Source organism: Marmota flaviventris, chromosome 14 (assembly GCF_047511675.1).
Source record: "Marmota flaviventris isolate mMarFla1 chromosome 14, mMarFla1.hap1, whole genome shotgun sequence".
Classification (NCBI taxonomy): Eukaryota; Metazoa; Chordata; class Mammalia; order Rodentia; family Sciuridae; genus Marmota; species Marmota flaviventris.
In genome coordinates, this window is record NC_092511.1 from 20,385,508 (window position 1) to 20,410,136 (window position 24,629).

General features: G+C 42.8%; 1 protein-coding gene across 2 annotated transcripts in view; it reads left to right on the top strand.

The window, feature by feature from the left end:
- The first annotated feature begins 1,639 nt into the window (after positions 1-1,639).
- Positions 1,640-24,629, top strand: part of Mapre3 (microtubule associated protein RP/EB family member 3) — a 50,371-nt gene continuing 27,381 nt past the window's right edge. The window contains exon 1 of one of the 2 annotated variants that reach the window (XM_027933509.3): positions 1,640-1,815. The gene's annotated coding sequence lies outside the window, so the exon portion shown is untranslated. The remainder of the gene's footprint in view (positions 1,816-24,629) is intronic. The other variant, XM_027933511.3, reaches the window with a different exon arrangement.

Genomic DNA, 24,629 nt, shown 5'->3' on the forward strand with positions numbered 1-24,629 from the left:
CTTACCAATTTGCTCCTTCTTTTTCCTGGAGAAAATGGACTCTTTTGGGGTGCTTTGATACCAATAGTTCTGAGGTGGAATTTGTAGGAGCTAGATAGAGAGACTCAGGGGAGAATGCCAGGTTGCAAGTTTATACTTCTGAGTCACTTGAAGAGAATGTAGCATCTCTGGTATGTCAACAAGCCCAGCCAAATCCAGTGATGTTCACCAAGAGGGTTTGATGAGGGGTGGGTTAGGGAATGATAGAAAGGTAAGGTGTGAAGAGAGTTTACATTGATTAGAGAGGGCCACAGAGGAGGTCATTACCCAGTGAGGAAATCTTCCTCTGTGGAAACATTTGGGATAGTGTAGATGCAAGGATTCATGAAATTGAGAATGCCAGTCTTGATTAATAGGGGACTAGGGTCTTGGCATTAAGATTGAGAGCAAAGGACTCAGAAGAATTATAATAGTAGCAGCCATACTTAAAGACAAAATATGTATATCAATAATAAGGAAAATGATGACTGAGAGTCTGAGGCGGTTAGGCCAGAAAGAGTGAGAAAGAATGAAAATCTTTGTCTTCTCTTGATTCAATTACATAAACATTTTTTTGGAACTCAACAATGTGTCACATTCTGTGCTAGATGCTGAGGGGGCTGGATGAGTAAGACAGAATTCCTGCCCACCAGGGAGAGTCTAACGGGGAGACAGACGTGTAAACAAAGGACAATACTGTAAGATGTGTGTAATAAAAAAAGTATGTACAAGGTAGGTATGGAGGTGACATCCAGACATCCGTGGGAGTCAGGGTCAAGTTCTCAGATCCAGGAGCCATCTGTACCAAGAAAATCCAGAAAATGAACACAGAATGAGGGTGGGCATCTGGAACCCTGGGAAGAGCAGTGGGGAGGAAGAGAAGGAAGAGGAGAGATGGAGAGGATAAAAACAGACTTAGAGTGGGAAAATCGAATCGGCAGATCAAAGAAGGAGCTAGTTGTGAGGAAGTCGAATCTACATCGGAGAGTGGGCCAGAGGAAGAAACAAAAGTCGTTTACAAATTCATTGGGAGGACAACACTCTTGGTAAAAACTCGTGTGATTTGGGTAGGCACGATTTTGTTAGCTCTATTTAAAAATAAAGGCACAGACTTTCTGGTAGGAAAATGCAGAAAACTTAATTTGGTTGATTAAAGTAACAAGCTGTGATTGGGAGCCACAAACCAAGAAGGGCGATCAAACGTGGCCTCTGCTCGTCCACGTCTCTGGAAGAGAGCAAATAGTCTGTTTGCCTTTTCAGAAGCCATAAGAGAAAAGAACCCGATGGCTACAGAATCAGGTGTAAACGCTTGTTCCTTCTGTGACTGGACGGGGTGGAGGAATTGTTGCCCTGTTGCTAAGGACAAGGGAAGGGGCTGTTCCCAGTTGCCGTAGTGACAAGGTGAGAGCGTTCCCTCGGTACAGCCGCACGTTCACGAGGCAGTGTCTTCCTCTCGTTGCTATGGCGACCTAGCGGGACTGTTCTCGTCGTCCGCACCTCCCGTCGCAGTTGCTAAGACGTGGTGGAGGTAGGGGCTGTCCTCCGCTCGCCACCCGGTTGCCTTGGAGACGGCGGGTGCGCTGGCCCCGCCCCGCTCGGACTGACAGCGGTGGCCGCATCGCGCCTGCGCAGTGTTCTCTTCCCCCGCAGTCTCTGTGCGTTGAAGCCGGAGACCGCGGCGGCCTCTGCTAGGACCCACCGCCCCAGAGCCGCCGGCCGGAGCCGCAGCCTCAGCCGCAGCGCCCCCGCCGCCCGTCCCCCTCCCCAGTTGCCTCCGCCGGAGCCGCCTCGCGCACTGTGAGTCCGGGCCGAGGCGACGGACGCCGTGGGGCTGAGTCAGCGGGAGGCCCGGGCCGGGCTGGGGGAGGGGAACCGGGCTCCCCATCCCCGCCGCCCCCGCCCCCACCCCCAGCCGCGTCTGCCCCGCCGGCCTCCTTCCCTCCGTCCCTGTCTCGGGGCTCCCAGCGGCCGGTAGACAGGCCTCCCCGAGCCACTCCTCCCATGCTCTCCTTCCTCCCTCCTTCCCTCCCTCCGAACCCACCTCGGGGTCCTTACCCCCTAGATGTGGCGCTGCCGCTCCTTTGCCCTGGCCTGATATTTCCCCTAAAAACTACCTCGCCTCGCTCCTGTCCCTCCTTCGTTCTCCTTACTCCTGGGCCTGACATCTCCTGGCCTCTCTGGTTTTCCCCAGTGATTTGCCAGAGAAAGAGTGACAAGGGAGAGAGCGAGGGGAGACTTGGGGGAGGGGGACATTCTGCCTGTCCAAACCTTGAGACCCCAGGGTTCAACCCACACGCTGCAGCCCTGGCTGGTTTGGGGAAGCAGATTTGGACAGTTCTAGCTGCTGAGAGCTTGTGGGGCTTTCAGAATAGGTTTCGCGATCAGGGTTCAGACCCTTCATGATCGGCTACTGTTTAGTGAACACCGTTGCTGGAGCACGGTGGCCTCCCAGAGGGTTGAGTGACTGCCCTGGCCGCACTGTGCAGGGGAGTAGAGGTGGAAAAGGGAGGGGAGAAAAGGTTGCGTTTGGGAGCTCAAGTTCTTGTGCTTCCGGTGCGTCCTTGTGAATAACCATGTTGCAGTACTCTTTAAAATGCCTTTTTTAAAAAAAAAAATCACCTTCGAATTAGTACAACGTGAGGTTTGGAAACAGTCCATAGCAAGTGTTTACTGTTTATATTAGGGGAATGGGTAGGACTTGATTTCTGATATTCTAAATTCCATGAAGTAACCAACTGGGTAATAGTGAGTTTTGACAGCATGATCCGAGTGGAGAGGAGGAGAATTGAGGTTTCTCCATGATGTAGGTCTGTTGCCTGTACCCCTGCCTCCTACAGCTGTGAGTCTTGCTAGGAGATGCCACCTGATAAGGTTTCTAGTTTGTTTGAACAATTTTGGGTCGTTTGCTACCCATCCACTTGCAGTCCTTGATCTTGGAACAGAGGAGAGCCCCAAATTGTTTTCTTTTTCCAGAAGCTGAGCTGAAGTCAGAGTTGGTGCTCACAGCCAGGAACTCTTAATAGACATGCCTCAACTTGAGGGCTCCTAACTACTGTGTGTACCTCATTGTCAACTTTCCTTTGATTCTTTTTTTTTCTTCCAGATTTCAGTGTACTGTTAGAAGAAAATACATGTAAACAAAAGCTAGTTCTACTTTACAAGAGGCTTGGGTTTTTTACTCCAGGCTGCAAAGGAGTGGGGTGGTTCACTTCTAAAAATCTTAGTGAAGGAGTTTCTGGGGTTGCAAACAGTGAGAAATAATGATTTCACTCCTTGACTTTGCTCAATCATGGCCTATTGGCAGCCTTCTCAGAGCCACTCCCTGCCCCCATGCCCATCAGATTAGTTTACAGTAGCAAAGACGGCTGTCGCCCTAGTTTTAAACATAGAGATGAAATTCAGGAAAACTACAGCCCCCATCCAGCAGCGCAGTTTCTTCTGTTTCAAATGCCAGTCTGGGGTTTGGCGGGATGCACCTGCCTGTAGCGCAATGGGAGCTATGGGGCCTGAGAGTTAAATTCCTTCTTGTGGTCCTCTCTGTGTCACATAGCTCACCGAAATACCCGAGGAGGGCAGGAGAAGACAGCTGTGCTGGAGAGCTGCTCCTCCTGGGCTGAGTGTATTTTGGGAATCAGTGATATTACTGGGTTGGAGGGTTGTGAATTGAGCAAGAAAATGTGTCAAGGCTAGATAGATCAGGAGGATGTGAGTAAAATGTTCCCTTTCCAGTTTGCTGTGGGATGGTACCTTTTCAGAGCATCAGAGTGGTTTTTATATGGGTTAATTTGCCTTTGAAATCCATACCTGTGTTTTATGAGATAATGATGGAATGCCTTTTAAACTACTTCTCTTAGGAAATAGGACTGACACCCCTCTTATATATTGCCTATTTAGCCATTATTAAAGGTAATTGTTCAATCAGGGAGAGGAACATGATTTGAATCAAGTTAAATCTAAATCTATATAATGGATGTTATGGTTTTGTAGGACTGCATTACCTTGATTCTAAGACACACCAGAAATTTACAACAACTTTTAGGTAAAATAATGCTACCAGATCAAAATTATATAGATTCCAAGGTGAATTCTAATTTCAGAAACATTAAAACAGCCAGAAGTGGCAATCCTTGAAGGAGTTATTTGTGTGTCTTAGAATTAGAAAGAATGGTGTAGTGCTGTAGGTACTGACATACCTTCTTGAGAGTGATGGCCTTCTGTCACTTTCTGTACCATTAGAGGTGTAGTTTGAATAGGTGACTTTGCTCAGAGGGCCTGTGAAGGCAGGTTTCTTCAAGTCCTTCCTCCAAACCCATCTGCTTTGTGGGGTTGTATTTGTAAGATGATCTGCTAGAGTTAGGCATGATAGTGGCTGTTGAACAGAGGGAAGTTCCCATATGGGAATCCAACCCAGGGCCTCAATATGGTACTTTCAAGAAACCAAGCAAGTAGTTGGTAGCAGACATCTTATGAGCTATACCTGAATTTAGCCAAGTTATATTTTTCAGAAACTGAACAGAAAATACAGTTTTTATGACCAGAATACATCTGCCCAGAATTGTTAAAAGACATATTTGTAAGGATTCTAAGGTACATATCCTCCTCTTAGGATGTTATAAATCTGAGGAGGGAATCTTAGATGGTATAGCTTAATGTTCTTATTTCCAGATTTTGACATGAGACACGAAGAGTTAAGTGTCTTTCCCTGAGGTCACCAAACTAATGTAGAAAGTATGTAAAGACACCTTGCCAACTTCATACACCATGCAAATGATTGTTGGTGGTTACTAGTGTCTGAGTCAGAATTAGAGTCCAAATTTCTAGACTAGAGCTATTTTACAACACCACATTGCTTCATCTCTCATATTTAATAGTCCACAGGGTTTTAATAAAAATAATTTAGTAGTCTGTAATTAGCTGTGTAGTCGAGGGCTTGTTTTATTGTCTTAGATACTGCAAAGCCAGGCAAAATTTAGTCTCAAACTGTCTAATTAAATATTTATTCTCGCCACCTTAAAAATAATTATTTTTCCTCACACATTCCAACCTCAGAAAGGTTTTTTCTTTTTAAAATTTGCACCAACTAACAAAAAACAATGCAAAGTTGGGAATCTGAGTCTCAACTTCCTATCTGTGGGGCTGTGGCATTCCAGAGGGCCAGTGGAAAGGGACAGTGCTTGACAGGAGGAGCAAGCACCTTGGATGGCTGCAAGATTTTCTCCAGCTCCACCAGATGTAACCTTCTGTAGTTCTTGGGGGCCATGAGGACTTTTAAGCCTATCCTTGGGGAAGTGAGGCAGTCTGGCCTCTGGAGCTGACAGACCTGAGTTCAAATCCCAGCCTTTTACTTCCTGCTGTGTGACATTGGGCAGGTTATATAAACTTTGAGTGCCTGGAATAATGACCATCTGTTTTACAGGATTATTTGGAGAATTAAGTGAATGCTAATAAGAGATAGCAATCATTTTATATTTACCAAGATCTAAAGTTTTTTTAAAATAATGCTTTCAAATTTTATCTTGACTTAAATGCATCAAATTCAGTAGCCTCCATTTCTCTGGAGCCCTCTTAGTGCATTTGACATGCACAGAGAGATTTGTCCTGTGAAGACTTGGCATTTGGAGTATTATTTCTAACTGCCAAAATAGGAACAGCGTGTATATGAAATGCCCCTTTGTCTCCATGTATTCAGCTGACCTGCTTATCAGAAAGAATTGTGGAGCACGAGCAGTTGACTGTAGCAGAGGACAGACTTGGTGTGTTTTGTGTTGTGGGGGCCTTTAGTCCTTCAGTGGGGGAGGCCAGTGTGAGGCGTGATCTTAATTTGAAATGGAAAAGCTGCACAGTGCTTGCTGGTGAGGAAAGCTCCCATGGCCTTCAGTCACTTTCTCTGCCATTAGAGATGTAGTTTGAATAGGTAGGTGACTTTGCTCAGATCAGCTCTGCACACGTGAGACGTAGAGGACAGGGAAAGGAACTACTTGTCTCAGGAGGAAACCTCCTTGCAAGTGAGCAGAGGCAAAGGGAGGTCATTTTGGATAGGAACAATTATAGAAAGACTGAAAGCAGAGACTAGTGAGTAAGAAGCCAGAGCAAGCCGTTCAGGGGGGGGAATTCCTAGGTACATTTCCTTAAGTGGGAGAATGCCATGGATAAGCATCAAGGATTGAAAAGATAAATTCAGCTATTTACTTCTGGGAAGTGGGATTTATGTGTGGGGAGGGAAAAGGAGAGTCAAGGGAAAATTTTGCTTTATATGCTTCAGTGCTTGACTTGTTAAACAGGATGCATGCATGCTTTGTAATTTAGTGAAGACCAAGTAGAGTTGGTGGTGGTAATTGTTCAGTAAATATATTTTGGTACAAAATAAACAATTGCCTTGACTTGGCTCCTTCATCAGTGGAGCCCACGGGGTTAGACTGTTTCCTTCTGGCAGACCAAGCCAATGTCCACCAAACCAGGCTCTTAAGTGAAGGTAGGCTCCTCCAATGTGGCTGCTTCCTGGGCAGCCCAGAATAATTCTTGGACCACCACTTTTCCCAATCTTTTCATTCCATTTTTGAGAATAGTCTCCTCCTCTTGACCAACTGAAGCACATTACCTTTCTAATAACTATTTTTTTTAACTACTGAATAAAATATAATCTGGCCAGTTTGACCTTTATGAAAGATACGTGTCTCTAATTTATCATCAAGAGGGCTTAACCTTCCAGGGGACCCCTGGAGTGGTGGTGCCCTCTGTTACAGCTGTGGCCTAGAGCGGACCTGGCTGATACCAGCACACTTTCCACATAGCAACTTATTAAGGGCTTCTGTTAGGAATTACTGATAAACTGTAAGATCATTAAGTAATGTTGAACTTTTAATTTTGTCATGAGCTGGCTGGCTGTATTTTCTAGCCAGATGTCCTGTCTATTATAGAAAGATGACACACCTTTCATTTGGACATGTGCTTTGGGTGCTTACCCAGCGGTTAGGATGAGTTTTGCTGAGTAATTCACATTCCATCACCCAACCTCCCCTTTGGCCAAGAGTACAAATTTGTGTGATAGTTGGCCAAGGTCAATGAGGCATCTTTTGGCCAAGGATGGGCTTTCCTCTATGGAGAGTGGTCTGGCCAACACTGGCCCATGCCCTGGATCTAGTTTTCACTAGCTCCATGCCCTACCCCCTTTGCTAAACTGGCTGGATGTTGTTACCCAGCTTTTTATCAAAACATCAATATTTTGAGCTCTGGGTGTTCCATTTGCCTCAAGTAAATAAGGACTGAGCCTATCTGAAATGTTTTGATTCCATGCAAATGATTTTTTCACAAAACTGTTTCCTACATAGAAGAGATACATACTACTGTATGAGATATTTAAAATAACTGAACAAGAGCATATTTTAGATCTGCCCAGTAGTTTTGACTATATAATAAAAGCCTTAAAATTACAGAAATTGCTATTCTAGGGATATTTAGAAATCAGAGGTGTATTTAAAAATACTTGTACATATGTTATTAATACAACATGATTAATAATATGAAATATTTAAAACAATCAAAAGGGTCAGCAAATGGGGATTGGTCAGGTTCACACAAATTATTGCACAAGCATTAAGAACATTTATAGAAGTTTGTTGATAGCAGAAAATTTTATATAATCAATGAAGAAAAATGCAAAATAGTATATCAAGAATGATACCATTTTTATAAAGAAAAATATGAGGGCTGAGATTATGGCTCAGTGGTAGAGCTCTTGCCTAGCATGTGTGAGGCACTGAGTTTGATTCTAAGCACCACACGTAAATAAAATAAAATAAAGAAAAATGTGAAAATATTCTAGAAGAGCTTATGCCAAATAATGGATGACTGTCACTGAGTAATAGATTGGAAGTGAATGGCTCTTCATAATGCTTTTCAGTGTTTTCTGAGCTTTCCTGCATTAAGCAACTATAACTTTATTATTTATTAAACCAGTGACATTCAGATTCCATGTTGTAATCTCTAAGAAAATCACTAAGTATTTAGTTTGAAATGCTTATTTTGTTTCACTATTGTCATGGCTAATGGTAAATACTTCTTAGAGGTGTTTCTTTAGACAGCCTCTTCATTTCTTCTTGACGAGTGCATGCCCAAAGAATGAGTGCTTGGATGTGTGTCTTAAAAACAGAGCCCAGAAACCCCAGAGTCCATTCATCCAAATGAAGCAGTCTGTCTTGATTCAAATAAGATATTTAAAAATTAGGAAAAGAAAGCAAGTCTTAAGATAGTTTTCTTTGCCTCTTAACTTTTGCTGTTTAAATATATCAGAACCATACTGCAGATCTTTGTTTTGGGTAGCCTCTCTTTCTCCTGGATCTTTTCAGATTCTCTGGATTCCCGGTTCCCCAGGGTAGCAGGTGCCAGGGTAGCAGGTGCCACCTTGTATTTGGGTGTCTGTGTACGTATCTGAGCTCTTTTAAAGGGCTGTGCCCAGGCCTGTCAAAGCCTCCTTCCTCCTTTTCCATCAGTTACATTCTGTTTGGCTCTCAACTAGGAGGCCCCTTTTTCTTCCAAGATGATGATTGTCAGGTAACTGCCCATTGGGAAGACGCCCTGAGCAGGAATGGTCTAGGCACCTTCTCTTTGCTACTCCAGGTCTCTGGAGCTGCTCACAGTCAGAGGGGATGGCCTGGCAGCTGTCTTCCTCTCTCATCTTTCCTCTCTACACATACACTGTACATCACCTCAGAATGTTAGCGGAGTTTTTTAAGGGTAGAGACACAATAAAGCACCAAAGACATGATACTGAAATCGTGTTGTCATATAGACTAGTCACGCCACACATCCATCTTATCTTCCAGTCCCGTGGACTGACACCTGCCTTCTACCAGCAGTGGAGTCTGCCCAACTCAGCACTGGCAAAGCTTCCTCCTGAGGATCCAGAACTTGGATTTGAGGGACATATGGCCTGTCGCACAGCTCGGCCTATGCAGTAATAAATGTTTGCTAAGCAAGATCTGCCTCTTCCTCCAAATGGTTCTGACTACCCAAACACTTGTCCCAGATGGGGCGGATGCCCTCCCTGCTGCCTGGAATTATTAGTGAACAAGTTGTCAAGTATGTTTGGCTGGTGAAGCTCCACCACCAGGTGATTGTCAGAGAAACAGACATCTTATCTTGAAAGTATTGTTGTCCTGGTCACCTTGTAATATAATATAATTATAAAATATCCTAGTCACCTTGTAACGGTGTTTCCTGACTGGTAAGAAATGAAACCTTAGCTGCTTCTGAGTCAGCAAGATTATAGTTGAGCCTAACGTGCTTGTTGCCATGTGAAAGGAGCAGGTCTTGGACCACTGGATGAAAATAAATATCCCTTCCCATATGAGGAGTGTTGTGCCAAAGGCTTATCTCGGATGGTGTAAGATGTACTGTGTAGCCAGACTTTTCTGCAGCACCAGACTCTTGGCAGCCAGCCACCTGTACCCCCTTCCTTGCAGGTTATTGCCACTTGTCAAGGACGCTGATTTCATCTCTGATTTGTTCTGATTTTAGATGGGTGGCATTCACAACTGAAAGCTTCCACTTTGGGCATCCTATTAACACCTTTAAGTGACAGAACCACTGTTAAGTACAGAGATGTGTTATGCAGGCCCCAAAATAGCAAGGTACAGTGTTTTAAGACAACTTGATAAGACCGTATTTCCCAGAAAGTACAGTTTTCAGGTTTATAGGTTATTCATGTTTGCATATTGTCTTCACAAATCCTTATTTTAAGTAGACTGTCAACATATATTTGCCAAAGTCTTTTTCTGTTTTTTATTTGTAGTCGCTATGGGATGTAAAGGAAATGAGATTCAACCTCTGTCCATGAGGAGACAGTAGTCTGGAGTGGAAGATGGATGTGTGGGACGATGAGTATGTGTGACAGTACTGCATGTCAGCAACATATCTTTAGTGCCTTATTGTAGAAAGCATAATCTTTGCCCTTAAGGAACTCAGGGAACATTCTAGTGAGTGAGTTGAATATAAGGGGATGGAAACTCAATGATGGGAATGGATGCTTTGGTAATCCAGCCCAAAGAGTGGTTTCTGAGCCTGGGAGAGCCAGGGAAGGCTTAGGAGAGGGACACACACTACAGCTGGGTGTGCAGGATGATGTGGGAGCCCACCAGTGACACTTTGGGTGACAATGAGGATGTCCAGGTGGACAGAAGCTTAGGTGGGGTTGGGGATGGAGCGGTAGGTTTGGAGTCAACAACACAGAGGTGGGTTGGCTTGCCTGACAGAATCTCTCCAGAGGTTTTGGGTACAGAGTTGAAGACCATGACCCAAGGGGGGTTGTAGTGCTCCAATTTAAGTAAATTCAGAATTAACTAGAAGAAAGTCCTGATGATTGCTTAGGGTGTCAGTTCAGTAAAACACTGGAGGTGGAAGCCAGATCACAGAGGGGAAAGGAGGGAACTGGGAGAAAGAAAATAGAGATGATCGGTGGTCACCCAAGAATGGCAACAGGGCAGGGGAGGAAAGTGGCAATCAGAAGAAACGATAAGGTAGGATAAAAATTTTTGTTATAAAATTATTCTTTATCAGCAAACATACATAAAAGTATAATAAGTTTATTCAGTAAGTTTTGTAATTGTGGTTTTAAATATATATTTTATGTATTAAAATGTGCTTCATCTACGGATTTCTCTATATCAATCTACTTCATATATCTGTCACTTCAAATATCTCATTACTTCTATGATTTCCCACTGTATTGATACCAAATATGCTTCATTGTCAATCTGTTTTTGAAAATCAGGCTATTTCTAACATTTTGCACATGTAAATATCTCTGTTCTGAACATTATTGTGCAAGTGGCTTTCTTTTCTTTTGTAGGTTATTTCTCCAGGGCATATTGCTTAAAGTGGAATTAACAGAGGCAAAGACTCTGTACCATTCCATGTTATTTTCCATGGTGATCCAACCAATTTTCAGTTAGAGTTTGGTATTAACTTAAATGATTTTTTATAATAAGGAAGTCTGACCATGTTTAATGGCAGAGGGTGTATCTGCAGGTTCCTCAGCTGCAGATTTGACCAACCACAGATCAAAAATATTCCAAGGAAATTCCAGAAATTTCCAAAATGCAAAATTTAAATTTGCCATGTGCCAAGTACTATGCTGAATCCATGGAAATGAAGGGATATGTAGTCATTGCATTAAATATTATAAGTGATTGGGAGATGATTTAGTGTATAAAGGAGAATAGGATATATGCAAATAGTGTGCCATTTTTTATGAGACCTGAGCATCAATGCGTTTTGGTATCAGTGGGGAGTCCTGGAGACAATCCCCCCGCTAATACCAAAGGACAGCTGTATTTGAGGAAAGGAACCTGGTGCGAGAGAGAAAGGTAGAAAAAATGGATGATCTTTGAGATCCTAGGAAACTGGTAACACTGCAAGGAGGGGAAACTTGCCTTCCTCTCAGACTGGTGAGGGGACAGGTATGGCTCTTTCTACTTAGCCTACAGGGTGAAGTTCGGGGGTGATGACTAGGGTTCCTACTAAGGAAAAAAACCTTCATTTCCTCTAAAACAGCCAAGGCCACTGCTGATGAGGGGTGAGCGGGTGGAAGTGGGAGACTGAGGTCTTAAAGGCCTGAGTTAACCACAGTGAGAAATGAGCCTGGGTGTATGGAGATGAATAGAAGTTTTGTTGAGCATGGCTGAGGGCTAAGTTGACCCCAGAATTCATTATGGACTGAGTCTTTGAAGTCTGCTGGCCTGGAGGAGCAGCAGTGGGAGGTGGGCAGCAGGGTGGCTTGGCATGTTCAGGGCAAGCTTTCTGAGAAGGCAGAGTTTAAGATGGCAGGAAGCAGCTGGCCCTCAGGCCAGAGGTGGAGGGAGGGGCTGCAAAATAAGGACAGTACTGGTCATCAGCCCGATGAGGGGCAGAGTAATTACAGGCTCCAGTGAGAAGCAAACAGGTTTGGAACATGATGATGCGCAGCGAGGAGGTCATTGACAGAGGAAGATTTTAATTTTTTAGTTTGGCAGAGGCTGTTTTTACTTTTAATTGTTTACCTTTGTGTCAGGGTTGGATTTTCACATGGGCGTATGTTACCAGTAACATCTTTAACTTAGTGGTTCCCATCTCAGGAGGGGAGCTGGCCTTCAGGGTGCACCAGGATTGCTTTGACTCTGAATGAAGGAGAATGAAGATGGAGGAGGATCATGGATCTGCTTTGATATGGTGTTGCAACTGAGGAGCCTCCGCTTGTTGGCCAGTAGCCCCTATGATCCCAGCTTGTCACCACTACAGTGACACCAGACACCAGCCTTTATCTGGCCATAGGCCCGTAGGGTATAAAACCCAAAATGCTGGCCTTGCTAGGCTTAATGGTGGGATTTTAGATGTGCTGTTGTGTGTGTTGATTGTTTCCAACTCTCTGACCAGATGCCCTACTAAGCCATTCCTCTCTGGCCTCAGAGAGCAAAGGAGGACCATCTTTGTGTCCTCCAATTTGTGAGTTAGGTGTGGATTCCAGGCCTCTCTCATCCCCTCTACTGGGTTCTTTGTACAGTGTACAAACTGTACAACTGTATATAATCATCCTGTTTTTCTCTTGCTTGTTTTGAAATTGGCCTAAGGCCCTTGCCTCCTCTGACCCCTCTTTTTTTTTTTTTTTGGTACTGGGGCACTTAACCACTGAACCAAATCCCTACCCCTTTTTATTTAAGACAGGGTCTTTCTGAGTTGCTTAGGGCCTCACTAAATTGCTGAGGCTAGTTCTGAGCTCGCGATCCTCCTGCCTCAGCCTCCTGAGTCACTGAGGTTACAGGCATGTGCCACTGCACCTGGCTCCCTCTCCTTCTCATATTCCACCCTGACCCTGACTGATCTCCTTGTTGAGGGCTTTATTTCACCTGCTGGACTTACATTACCTTCATACTGCATAGCTGAAGCCATTTACACAGCTAACCATGCACAACAGTCACAGGGACGATAGCAGGAGACTGACACTGGGAATGTGTGGGCAGCCAGGTGTGCCATCAATGTGGGGAAATAGAAAAGCTGGGCGACCTCCTTTCCTGAGCTTTAAACCAAGTCTAAACCCTGCCTGGACATTTTTGTAAATGTCCTTTCATAAAAGCCAGGACCTAAGCAGAAGGTGGCTCCCTGCCAGTCCCTACCAGGAAGGAACAAACCCTTGCAGAGCAGGCGTGAAGCCAGGTGGGGTAAGAGCTGAGGTGCATTGTTTTGCATGTTGAATTAAATGGGCTCTTTGTAAACATAGCCTCCTGCCACTGTTCTCTTTTCTCTTAGCCATCTGAGGAGAAAATAATTAGTCCTTGGCCTATAATTAGATAAAATGAAAAAGAACACTAGAGCTGATAGGCTGCAGGGCAATAAAAAAAAAAATCTTGAACTTTAGCTGGACACAGTGGTATATACTTACAATGCTAGTGACTCAGGAGGCCGAGGCAGGAGGATTCCAATTTTGAGGCCAGCCTCAGCAACTTAACTACACCCATCTCAAAATAAAATAAGAAGTGATTGGATGTAACTCACTGGTAGAGAACATTTGTTTAGCTTGTGCAACTCCCTGGGTTTAATTCCCAGAACTGTGTGCATGTGCTCACGCGCGCGCGCGCGCGCGCACACACACACACACACACACACACACACACACACAAACAAAACAAAACAAAAAAAAATGAATCTAAACTTAGAGATGGACTTAGAGTACTGAGTTATGGGACCTTGAGCAAATCACATTCCTCTACCTCCCCCCGACTGGGAATTGAACCCAGGGGCATTCTGTCACTGAACTATATTCCCAATCCTTTTTATTTTTTATTTTGAGACAAGGCCTCACTAAGTTGCCAAGGCTGGCCTCGAACTTGTGGTCCTCCTGCCTCAGCCTGAGCAATTCACATCTTTATCTATTTCCTTTTCTGTAAAATAAGGAATCTTTATATATACTGTTTCCTCTGTTTAGAACATTCTTTCTTGGCCTTTTAGCTAACTCTCTTATATATGCTGAGTTAAAAAATGTAATTTTTTACTAATAGATTGAAAGTCTCTGCTTTAAAAATCCTGTAACCTAAGTTTGAAAATGTAGCTGAGTGGTGGAACACTTGCCTAGCAGAACAGGGCCCCAGGTTCAGTCCCCAGCACTGAAAACAAAAGCAAAAAAACACTCTCTCCTTGTATTTTTCCTGTAGAGCACATAATGTGCTTCAGCACCTGTTAATAGTTATACAGTTGCTGGCATGATTCTTTTATTACCATTCATTCATTTCACTAGCTAACCAGCTCATGAGGCAGGGACCATAACTGGCTGATTTATCCAAATAAGACCTGGCGAGAGCTGGGGCTCAAGCAATTATTGCTGAATGAATTTGTTGCTGTCAGTCCTTAGTTCTGTGAACTGGTTCCTAGGAGTGGGTAGATAGTGATTTCAATAATAAACTAAAAAGTCCTCCTATGTATCTGTAACCAATAAAAGTACCAGGAAGAGCAATCTGTTGATTTCATAACTTCCAGGTTGGGAGTGGCACTAGGAATGCCACTCCACTTGGGCTGCTGGAGGCAGGAGGCGAGCTGAGAGAAACACCCGAGAGCCTTTGACTCAAGGGTTCCCTGAATGGCAGCTGCCTGCTCCATGGGCCCCTTCCCCATGTTGGGGACTTGGGGTTTGGGAGGCATCTCTCAGATGGCTGCCAGCTCTGCAGTTACCCTCCAGGGAACACTCTTAAGCATGTTGCATCAGTTGACTCACTCTCGCTCTAATTATGTGTGTATCCATGTATTAGCTTTCCCATCAATTTAAGAACAAAAATTAAAAGATTATTCTCAAGGGCTGGGGTTGTGGCTCGGTGGTAGAGCACTTGACTAGCGTGTGCGAGGCACTGGGCTCAATCCTCAGCACCATGTATAAATAAATAAAGGTATGTGTCCAACTACAACTTAAAAAATGAATAAAAAGATTATTTTCAAATCACTAACCTGCCCATATTTTCAGAGAAAAAAAAATTTGGTGGGGAGGGCATGGTACTGGGGGTTAAACCCAGGACCTTGTATATACTAGGCAAGCGCTCTACCACTGAGCCACATTCCCAGCCCTTTTTATTTTTATTTTGAGACAGGGTCTCACTAACTTTCCCAGGCTAACCTTGAACTTGTGATCCTTGTTTCAGCCTCCCAAGTAGCTGGGATTATAGGTGTATACCACCATGCCTGGCTCAGAGACACTTCTAAGAGCAATGTGTGTTTAATGTCTTTAGTGTACCAAAACCCTCCTTTTAAATTAACAAATATAATGTAAAATTACCTTTAAAATGAAAACACTGCAGAAATAAATAAGGCAGAACATAGAAGTCCTTTATAATCTTGTCCGCAAAAGAGAATCACTGCCACTATTTTTTTAACTATTAAAACTTTTTTCTGTATGCACAATGACCACGTTTATTTTTAAAAACAAGAGGTCTTGCCAGGCACAGGTGGCACATTCCCAGTGACTCAGGAGCTGAGGCAGGAGGATCACAAGTTTGAGGCCAGCTTGGGCAACTAGCAAGGCCCTAAGCAACTTAGTGATACCTTGTCTCAAAATTTTAAAAAGATGAGGAGCTGGGGATTGTGACTCAGTGGTAAAAAGCACTTCTAGGTTCATTCCCCAGGAAGAAAAAAAGAGAGAGAGAGGGAGATCTTTACTATTTTTCATTTATATAAAAATTGAAAGAGAAAAGAGTAAATGTGAAAATTAAAACCACTTTTAATTATCCCACTCAGACAGAAGTGGTACCTAGGGGTGGCTTAGATGGGCTTTAGCACTGCCCACCCAAAGCCATCGCCAGTAAGCAGTAAGCCAAAGAATAGCTGAAGCCACCAGAAGCTAAAAGAGGAGTAAAGAGCAGACTTCCCTAGAACCTTCAGAAGGAGCGAAAACATTCCAACACTTTGGTTTTGGACTTCTGACCTCCAAGACAATGAGAGAGTACATTTCTGTTGTTTTAAGCCACTTGGTTTGTGGTAGTTTATTATGGGGAGCCATGGGAAACTCATAGAGTAGGGCATAATCAAGGTGTTGGCGGAACTGTATTTCTTCTGGAAACCTAGGAGAAAATCCATTCATTCCCTTGCCCTTTCCAGTGTCTGGAGGCGGCCCACCTTCCTTGGCTCACAGCGCTGCATCTCTCGAATTCCCTTATCACATCCCCTCCTCTGATCTGCTGCTTTCCTCTCATAAGAGGCCATAATTGTGGGGCTGGGGCTGGGGCTCAGTGGTAGAGCACTTGACTAGCATGTGCGAGGCACTGGGTTCGATTCACAGCACCACATATAAATAAATTAAATAAAGGTCATTGACAACTAAAAATATACTGAGAAAAAAAAAAAGAAGCCATAATGTGCCCACCTGGATAATCCAGGAAAATATTCCCATCCTCAGATCCTTAACTTATTCACATCTACAAAGTCTGTTTTGCCATTTAAGATAGCATATTCACAGGCTGGAACATAGGTATCTTTAGAAGCCTACAAAAAGTCTATCCCAAAAGGTAGATAGTAAAAATGGCAGATTTGTTCACCACATCCCAGTTCTGATTGGATGCTACTCCTTGAAGATTGAAAAATGGAAAATTAAAGAAAAGACTTTTTTATATCATTTACTTTTTAGATTTATTTTTGAATTACACTTTTTAATGAGGTTATATAATTTTATTTTAACTAATCAGGACTGGTTTTATTTTCCATTTATAATAGTGCTACAAAGGCAAGTTAAGTGTGGATTTCATGCTAAAAATAGCACAGATCTGTTTGTAAGCTAAAGTTTTTATCAACAATGCAGTTGAAAAAATATCTTAGCTCAAGGAAAAGCTGTAGTTATCAATCCAGCCTTAAAAACCCACTTGGCATTTGGTGCATTGTTTCAGACCAAAGGAAATACTTCTTGATGGAGAAATAGTATGCATCAACTCCATAATTTCCTCATAGTTTCCTTTTTTTTAGAGAGAGAGAGAGAATTTTTTAATATTTATTTTTTAGTTTTCGGTGGACACCACATCTTTATTTTTTAGTGGTGCTGAGGATCGAATCCGGGTCCCGCCCGTGCGAGGCGAGTGCTCTACTGCTGAGCCACAATCCCAGCCCCCCTCATAGTTTCCTTTAGGCAGAGATCACAGAAGGACCTAGATCAGCACTGGTAAAAAGATGGGGTATGAAAGTATGCTGGTAAGATAAAGTGCTCCTTTTAAACTTTTGAGGTAATAATGGGGGAAGGGGATGACTTCTGCAGTACCTCCAGTGCTTATCTGGTCAACTGAGCTGAAGAGGCCTTTGGTTTGGCTCAATAAGAACATTTTGTGGAGCCATCAATCATAATGTTGATGCCTGTGGAGAAACAAGCCACTAGTGATGAATCAAGAAGGATACAGGGCACAGGGGCTAGAGGTGATGGGCAAGTTCCTCTTAATTAGAGAGTTACATGGGGATGTATTGGTTCCCACTATAAAAGATGGAGTTGGTTTGTGGGGATGTGGGTCAGAAGGGTGGGTGGGAAGCTGAGGAGTCATCTTTTGAAACTTCCATCCAGCCTGAGGCCTGACTATGTCTGCATAGACACTGATGATTTCCTGACTGCCCCTAGGAAGTGCCTTCACACGTATACCCTTTCCCAATAGACTTCTCAGGAGGCCAGCCCTATGTCTCAGGCCAGGGAAGGAATTGTTTCCTCATCTCTCTTCCCTCTTCTACCATTTTTGGAACTCTACCTGGTAATGTTGTGAATTGCCAAAGCAAAGCTAATGCAGATAAACTACAGCACATCTCTCCACCAATGCAAAATTACATTTTTATTCCTATGCTCTGGGCCCATTCTTCCCAATGCCAACAGATTTCCCAGTGTGTTTCTATGGTAGTTGACTTTAAGGATTGGAAATTAGACTGACATAATGGCACAAGCATTTAATCCCAGTACCTTGGGAGGCTGAGGAAGAAGGATCCCAGTTTGGAGGCTAGCCTCAGCAACTTAGCAAGTCTTTGTCTCAAAATAAAAAATAAACAAATCCTGTGGATGTAGCTCAGTCATAGAGTACCCTTTGGTTTCAACCCAAAACCACAAAAAAATTAAAATAAATAAATTAATTTAATTAAAAATAAAGGTGAGGGGGAAAAAAAGAAACTTCCATCCAGAGGGAAGAGCTCAGGAGGAAGCTGCCCAGCGATAGTGGCTATTGAAGGCAGATGGAGTTACTTGAGGCAGTTTGAAAGTCTGAATCAAGACTGTCAAAAGCCAAGTCCCCATTATGTTCTTGCTTGTCTCCTTAGCTCTGGAAAATAATGATTTCTTTCTCAGATGTAAGTGAAACTTCCTCCTTGGAGAGGATGAGAAAGCATTTATTATTAATGTTTATTTTCATATTTACAGATGAAAGGCATGCTGACTTCAAAGAGGTAGATTGGGACTGGGGAAGAGAATTAATTCTCAACGTTAAAATTATCTACTAGAAAACACTCGTGCCATTTTGAAAATTTTTCTCATGATTGAATATAAAGTTGATAATTTCAAAGAGAGTTTTGACAACAAATAAAAGGATCAGAGAGGAGCCTATTAGGACAGAAATGTGTGTGTTCCTCACCACCCAACTCATTTCTAGGACAAGGCATTAGACCAAGGTGTCAATAAACAGCCACCTCCCACATGCTTGTGAGACATAGTGAGAAAGTATGGTGGACACTTGGAACTTTGCCAAATAATTACTGCTCACTTCTGCGTCAGCTGCTCTTCTTATACCACAAAGGTTTGAGACTCCAATTAATGAATTGCACTTTTAAAAGGAGCTTGTTTGGTGGAGCACACAGTTCAAGGTAAAGCACCCCAAAAGAACACATCCTCCTGGGACCACCTCTCAATGCTGCCACCACCTCCCAGGCAGCCGGCTGCTAGAGGCCAGATTCTAACCACTGGGACTGTTGCTACATGGTGTATCTCTTGGCCTGCTGATCTGAGCAGCCACAGTAATGTGACACCAATGTCTTCTATGGGACCAGCATCTGGACTTGATGGAAGAGAAGGCTCCTCCTTGACAGTTTTTGAATATAAGGACATCAGCATTTGTCTGTATCTCTCTTTTTAAATTTGCATATCTGATCATCAGAAAGAACACTGTACACATTTAGCTTCTTTCTAAATGTTGGCAGAAGAAACCAATTATCTAAGTGATCATTAGTAGCTGTGACCCATCATTAAAATTTTTTTCTGCATCCATATAGGAAGTCAGTATATTTCATTATATTTATTCCCCAAGTTGCTTTATCCTATTACAACATTCTAGAATCCAGCCTTTTGGAGATGAAGGAAAACCACAAGGTAAAAAAAAACATTTTTATTTAACACGTCTAAGCAATTGCTTGTGTTACTCTAATTTTAACACTTGTACTGAATAAAATGCTTATGCATTTATAGGAATATCACAGTGCAAGATATTGCTAGCTCAAGTACAGAGTGTTAAAAATTATCTGGTGAAGATTGATGATTGTATTAAAACTGTTGTGTGTTTATACCTCAAAAAAACAAAACAAAACAAAACAAAAATGCTTTGCCTTGGCTTAGGTTATTACTGCTCAGGCCTCTGATTGATCAGCAGTGACAGGCACAGAGATTTTGTATGCGTTCTCTGGAGCAGGGCTTCTCAGGCATAGTCCTGCCACTGGCTCACCAGGAGAGCCTTTGGAAAATAGTCCTAAGCCTCTCTGCATCTGTCCCTCTCTGGAGATGTGCTTGGGAATCTGCTTTAGTAATAATCCAGTCAGGTGATTCCTATACACCCTACATTTTGAGAACCTCTACTCTAAGGAGGGTTTCCTTCTTGAAGTACATGTGGTCAATCTTGGCTTGACAAATTTTACCCAAAGTCTAAAAGGACCTCTGCCACTCCTTAGCAGGAAAGTAATCCTGGACCTCTTTTCCTCTTCCCTTGGACCCAGGAAAGAGTTGTGCACTAGCTCAGCACTAAATACCAGGAAGTTTTGTGTTTATTACTCATTACCACCTCAACTTTTTCATAAATAGCCATTAAATCGAGAACCCTGTGTCCTGAAATGATTCAGAAGCCAACTCTAGAGTTACACCCATCTTTGCCTCTTTTGTTGTGTGATGACATTCTGAAGTTTTTCCTGACACCTTAAGAAAAGATAGCACAGAATTTCTGATGGTGGTTTTGTAAAACATCAAGAAATACCACTAAGCTCCAGAACCCTGGGAAGTCCCTGCTTGGGTGTGGTCAAGAGGAGAAATGACTCATCTCTTCATGAGCTGGTCACAGTACAGGAAGCTTTCTATATACTGGCTCCATGAGAAAAGCCATCCAGGACCTGTGTAATTCAGGAGAAAGGACAATAACATCATGAACGATGACATCAGGCTGGACTCTGGTTTGTGAGCCTTGGTGTTGACTGACTTACTGTGGTAGGAAAGTTCCTGGTGCCTCTACTTGTCCTTCTATAAAATTAGGTTATTACCTGTTCCCATTGCCCAAGCATGAGGTCAGTGTTAGGAATACTTTGAACTTCTGAGATGAAAGCTGATATAAAACTACAAAGTGAAGAGTTGTGGTAGGACTGAGTGCTGGAAGACTGCAAATGAGATGGCTATGAGAAAATCAGGATGTCTCACTCTGCTGCTGTGGGGACTCTGGGAACCTTCATTCACCTGCCTGTCTAATGAAAAGAGTATGAATGCATACACTCATGTAAGGAGAGGCAGCCTAGTGTCATGGTTAAGAGCAAAGGCTTTGGGGATCATCAACCTACTGGATCATAATCTTGAGGTTGGAGATGGAGCAGCTATAGTTTTAAGAAATTACCAAGATGATTCTAATGCACACCAAAGTTTGAAGAGCAACCTGGTCCACCAGATTACTGATGATTCCCAAAGAGGCTGTGTATTTCCATGCCTCTTCTATATGTTCATACTGTCCCCACTCCCTGAGTCCCCTTTCCCATTCAGTCCCCTCCCATGTATGCATCATACGCATGAACCCACCTCTTTCTCCAAAGCTAGATTGCATGTCACCTTTTGCCCAAAAACCTTTCCAGAGGAAGCTTTTCAAAGGAAGGAATTATTCCCAGATATGAAAAAATACCATGCAAACATCAAGGAGAATGAGGCAAATCTCCATTCCCCGGATGGAAAAGAAACCATATTTTTAGAGGAAAAAAGAGGATATTTATACTTTGATTCCGTTTTTTTAAACAGCTGTACAAGTATATTAGTATATTAGTTTGTATATGTGTGTGTTTAAAGAATACACATACCCATTAACAGGAAACTTTACTTTTTAATTTTATACACATCTGTGTTATTTGAATTTTCATACTTCTTATGGATTTTTCAAGTTTACTAACAAAGTAATTACAAAGAGTAATTGCTCAAATAGTTACCAATGTAAAAACCAATTGCTGTTATAGCTCTTGTGTATCATGTTATCATTGTGCACATCTCTTTCCACTATTCAGCTTTTTTTTTTATTTCCAATACTTGGATTAGACCCAGGAGCACTTAGCACTTTACCACTGAACTACATTATAATCCCTTTTTAGTTTATTTTGAGACAGGGCCTTAGTATATTATGGAGGCTGGCCTCAAACTTGCCCTCCTCCTGTCTTAGCTTCCTGAATTGCTGGGATTCAGGTATGCTGCTCTGTGCCCAGTCCTGACCTCCTTGGAGCTATTCATCTGCCCATCACCAGTGCCCAGCCCTGTCCCTGACACTTCATGAGTACACAGTGCTTACTTACTGGATTTAAGCAATCTAAAACACATTATGGAGAAAGTCAGTTGATCATTCTTGGGGATGATCAGTGAGGCACAGCAGATGGTCAGTTGGCATTTCTAAGTCCTAATAGAAGAGCAATAGCAGGAAGGAAATGGTTGTGGTGGTTGGACCAATATTGTCTACCACCTCCATCACAAAAAGAGTTTGACATTGGTGGTAGGAAGAAGACAACTTTGAGGTGGCAAGTGACTGTAAATGGTCTGTGGGTCACTGCCACTCACCTTGTTAAAAGTCATGACTCCAATTTTATGACCCATGTCTTCCTGCTCTATTGTAGCTCCTCCTATTATTTTTCAAAACAATAAATTCCTCATTCACTGTGTAGAATATGAAAAATGGACTCATTTTCACAGTGTCATATCCCCCTTTCAATCTCTAACTCCAGAAATCCTGCATCATGAGATTGCCTAAATGATCTCTCTGGAAGGCCCTGGCACCTTCTCAACATCTACTCTCAGCCTCACATTTGTAGATGAGACTCAAACTCTAAAGGAAACCAGTGGCAGTCAGTAACTCCTCTCCATCCTTACTGAAATAACTGTCCTAAGTCAAGCTGGGCTTTTCACCTTGACCTACTTGGGCCACACACGTGGCCTTCATCACCAACCATACACAGTCTTTGTGCCAACCTCCTGGTAGGAATCAGATGTGAATAACTTCTTAATCTCTTGATTTGGGGAAATCAGAAACTATTATGACTCCTATAACTAAAGAAGAACAACAAATAAGATATGTTTATATTTGTTATATCTAAAAGCTAGAGCAATACCTTTTGACAGAAGTGTGATTTTAGGGCTGGGGGTGTAACTCAGTGGTAAAGCACTTGCCAAGCATGCTCCAAGCCCAAGTTTGATCTCCAGTACCATAAAATAAAATGTAGTTTTTGGGGCTGGGATTGTGGCTCAGTGGTAGAGCACTTGCCTCACACGTGTGAGGCACTGGGTTCAATCCTCAGCACCACATAAAAAGTAAATAAGTCAAATAAAGTATTGTGTCCATCTATAAATAACCTTTTTTTAAAAAATGAAGTTTTAAAGCCATATTTTAGGGAAAGCAAGGCGCTGTTCTCAGTAATGTTCTTAGAAAATTTTTTAAAATACTGATTTACTATAGGAGTTGGGGATGATATTTGAAGGTAAGAAAAGGCAGGTTAGTCAATGAACATTAAGCATCTACTTTGGTTATGTTTTGGAATTAGAGAGACATGTATGAGGAGACACTACCCCGTCACTCCCCTGAATTCATGATGCAGTTTTAATATACTCTGCCATAATTATGAAACTGCTGCATATGTCCCATAAAACTAGAGTCAGATAAGAATCAGTTGCACCTACTCAGAGCATCCTTGTTGAGACACCGTATAGGCCACAAGTAGGAAGATGACTTGAAAGCCTTCCCTTCCCCACATGGAGTGTTGATTCTGTATAACGTGTTGCTTCTCTCCTGAGAAATCCAGGGTTCTGCTGTGTTTCCTACTACACATGTTGTACTTTCACACCCTTTTCCTATTTTGCCACCTTCCCCAAAGGGGCTGGCTTCTATGGAGTCATAAGGATTGCACAGCTCCCACTTTCCTTCCTCTGGAAATACCATGCATGTGCACTGGGAAGACCCTGACGAGGGGAAATGTTGAGCTTTATTAAAATAAAACCAGAAACTGATTTGCTGCAGTTCCTTTCTCATCACTTTTTAGCCAGCTATTCTATCATTAGTCACTTCAGGGCATTTGGTGTCAAATTTGCAGAGTCCCCCACCAGATTATACCCTCTCTCTAGTCAGAGCCCAAGTCCTTCTCCAGGACACAGAAAGAAGTCATTCCCAAGGATAGAAAAGCTTCCCTATGAGAAAGTACGCAGAGATCCCAGGAAAGCGCCTGGTAGACACCTCTGAGCTCTCCAGGTGGTGTCTGAGCTCGTGGTGTGTGGATGTAGCTTGCTGCCCTGTCCCTTTGCAAGGCTGAAGGCCAGCTGAGGAGCCCTCTGTCCCCTTCTCAGCCTTCCCAACTGTGATACTTGCTAGATTTAAGAAATATAATAGTTCTGATCCTTTAGCCTATTAATCACTGTAGGCCCAGTTTGGTTTGTGACCACATGTTGGGTCCAAAAATTCATAGGGGATGTATTGAGAACCATGCTCCTCTGAGTAAGGGGTGTACTTCTTTCTGGAAATAGACTGATTGAGAACATTGACATTAAGGAATGCTATCAGGATCCCCCCCCCCCGCCCCAATTTGGCTTGAGCCTAATCTTTGCCGGTAGGAGCTGTCCAACATTTCAGCATAATTTTACATCTGTCTTTTGAAAGAAATGTAAGAATGATCTATCTTGACTGTTTTGTTGTATGCTGTGATCTGAGGAAGCTCACACAGTCCAGAATCCTAGCCTCTCAGGGCTTTAGATCTGACCACTTAATGGTCAGCTGTTACTCTTCCACCACTTCCTCCTTTTTTTTTTTTTTAGATGGGGAGTGGGGTACTGGGGATTGAACCCAGAGCCACAATCCCAACCCTTTTTATTTTATTTTGAGAAAGGGTTTTGATAAATTGCTCAGGCTGGCCTCAAATTTGCTATCCTCCTGCCTCAGACTTCTGAGTCCCTTGGATTACAAGGATGTGCCACCATGTCTGACTGTTGAACATGTCTTAAGGTCACTGAGCCTTAAGAAAACTAACTTTCATTTATTTGCTCAGGTATATTTATACCAGAAAGTCAATTTAATATAGCAAAGAATGTACTTTTTCCCTATATATGCCTTGAAAATCAGAAAGATAATCAGAGCTTGCTTTGTAAGCATGAAGACAAGAGCAAATAGAGTTGGAAA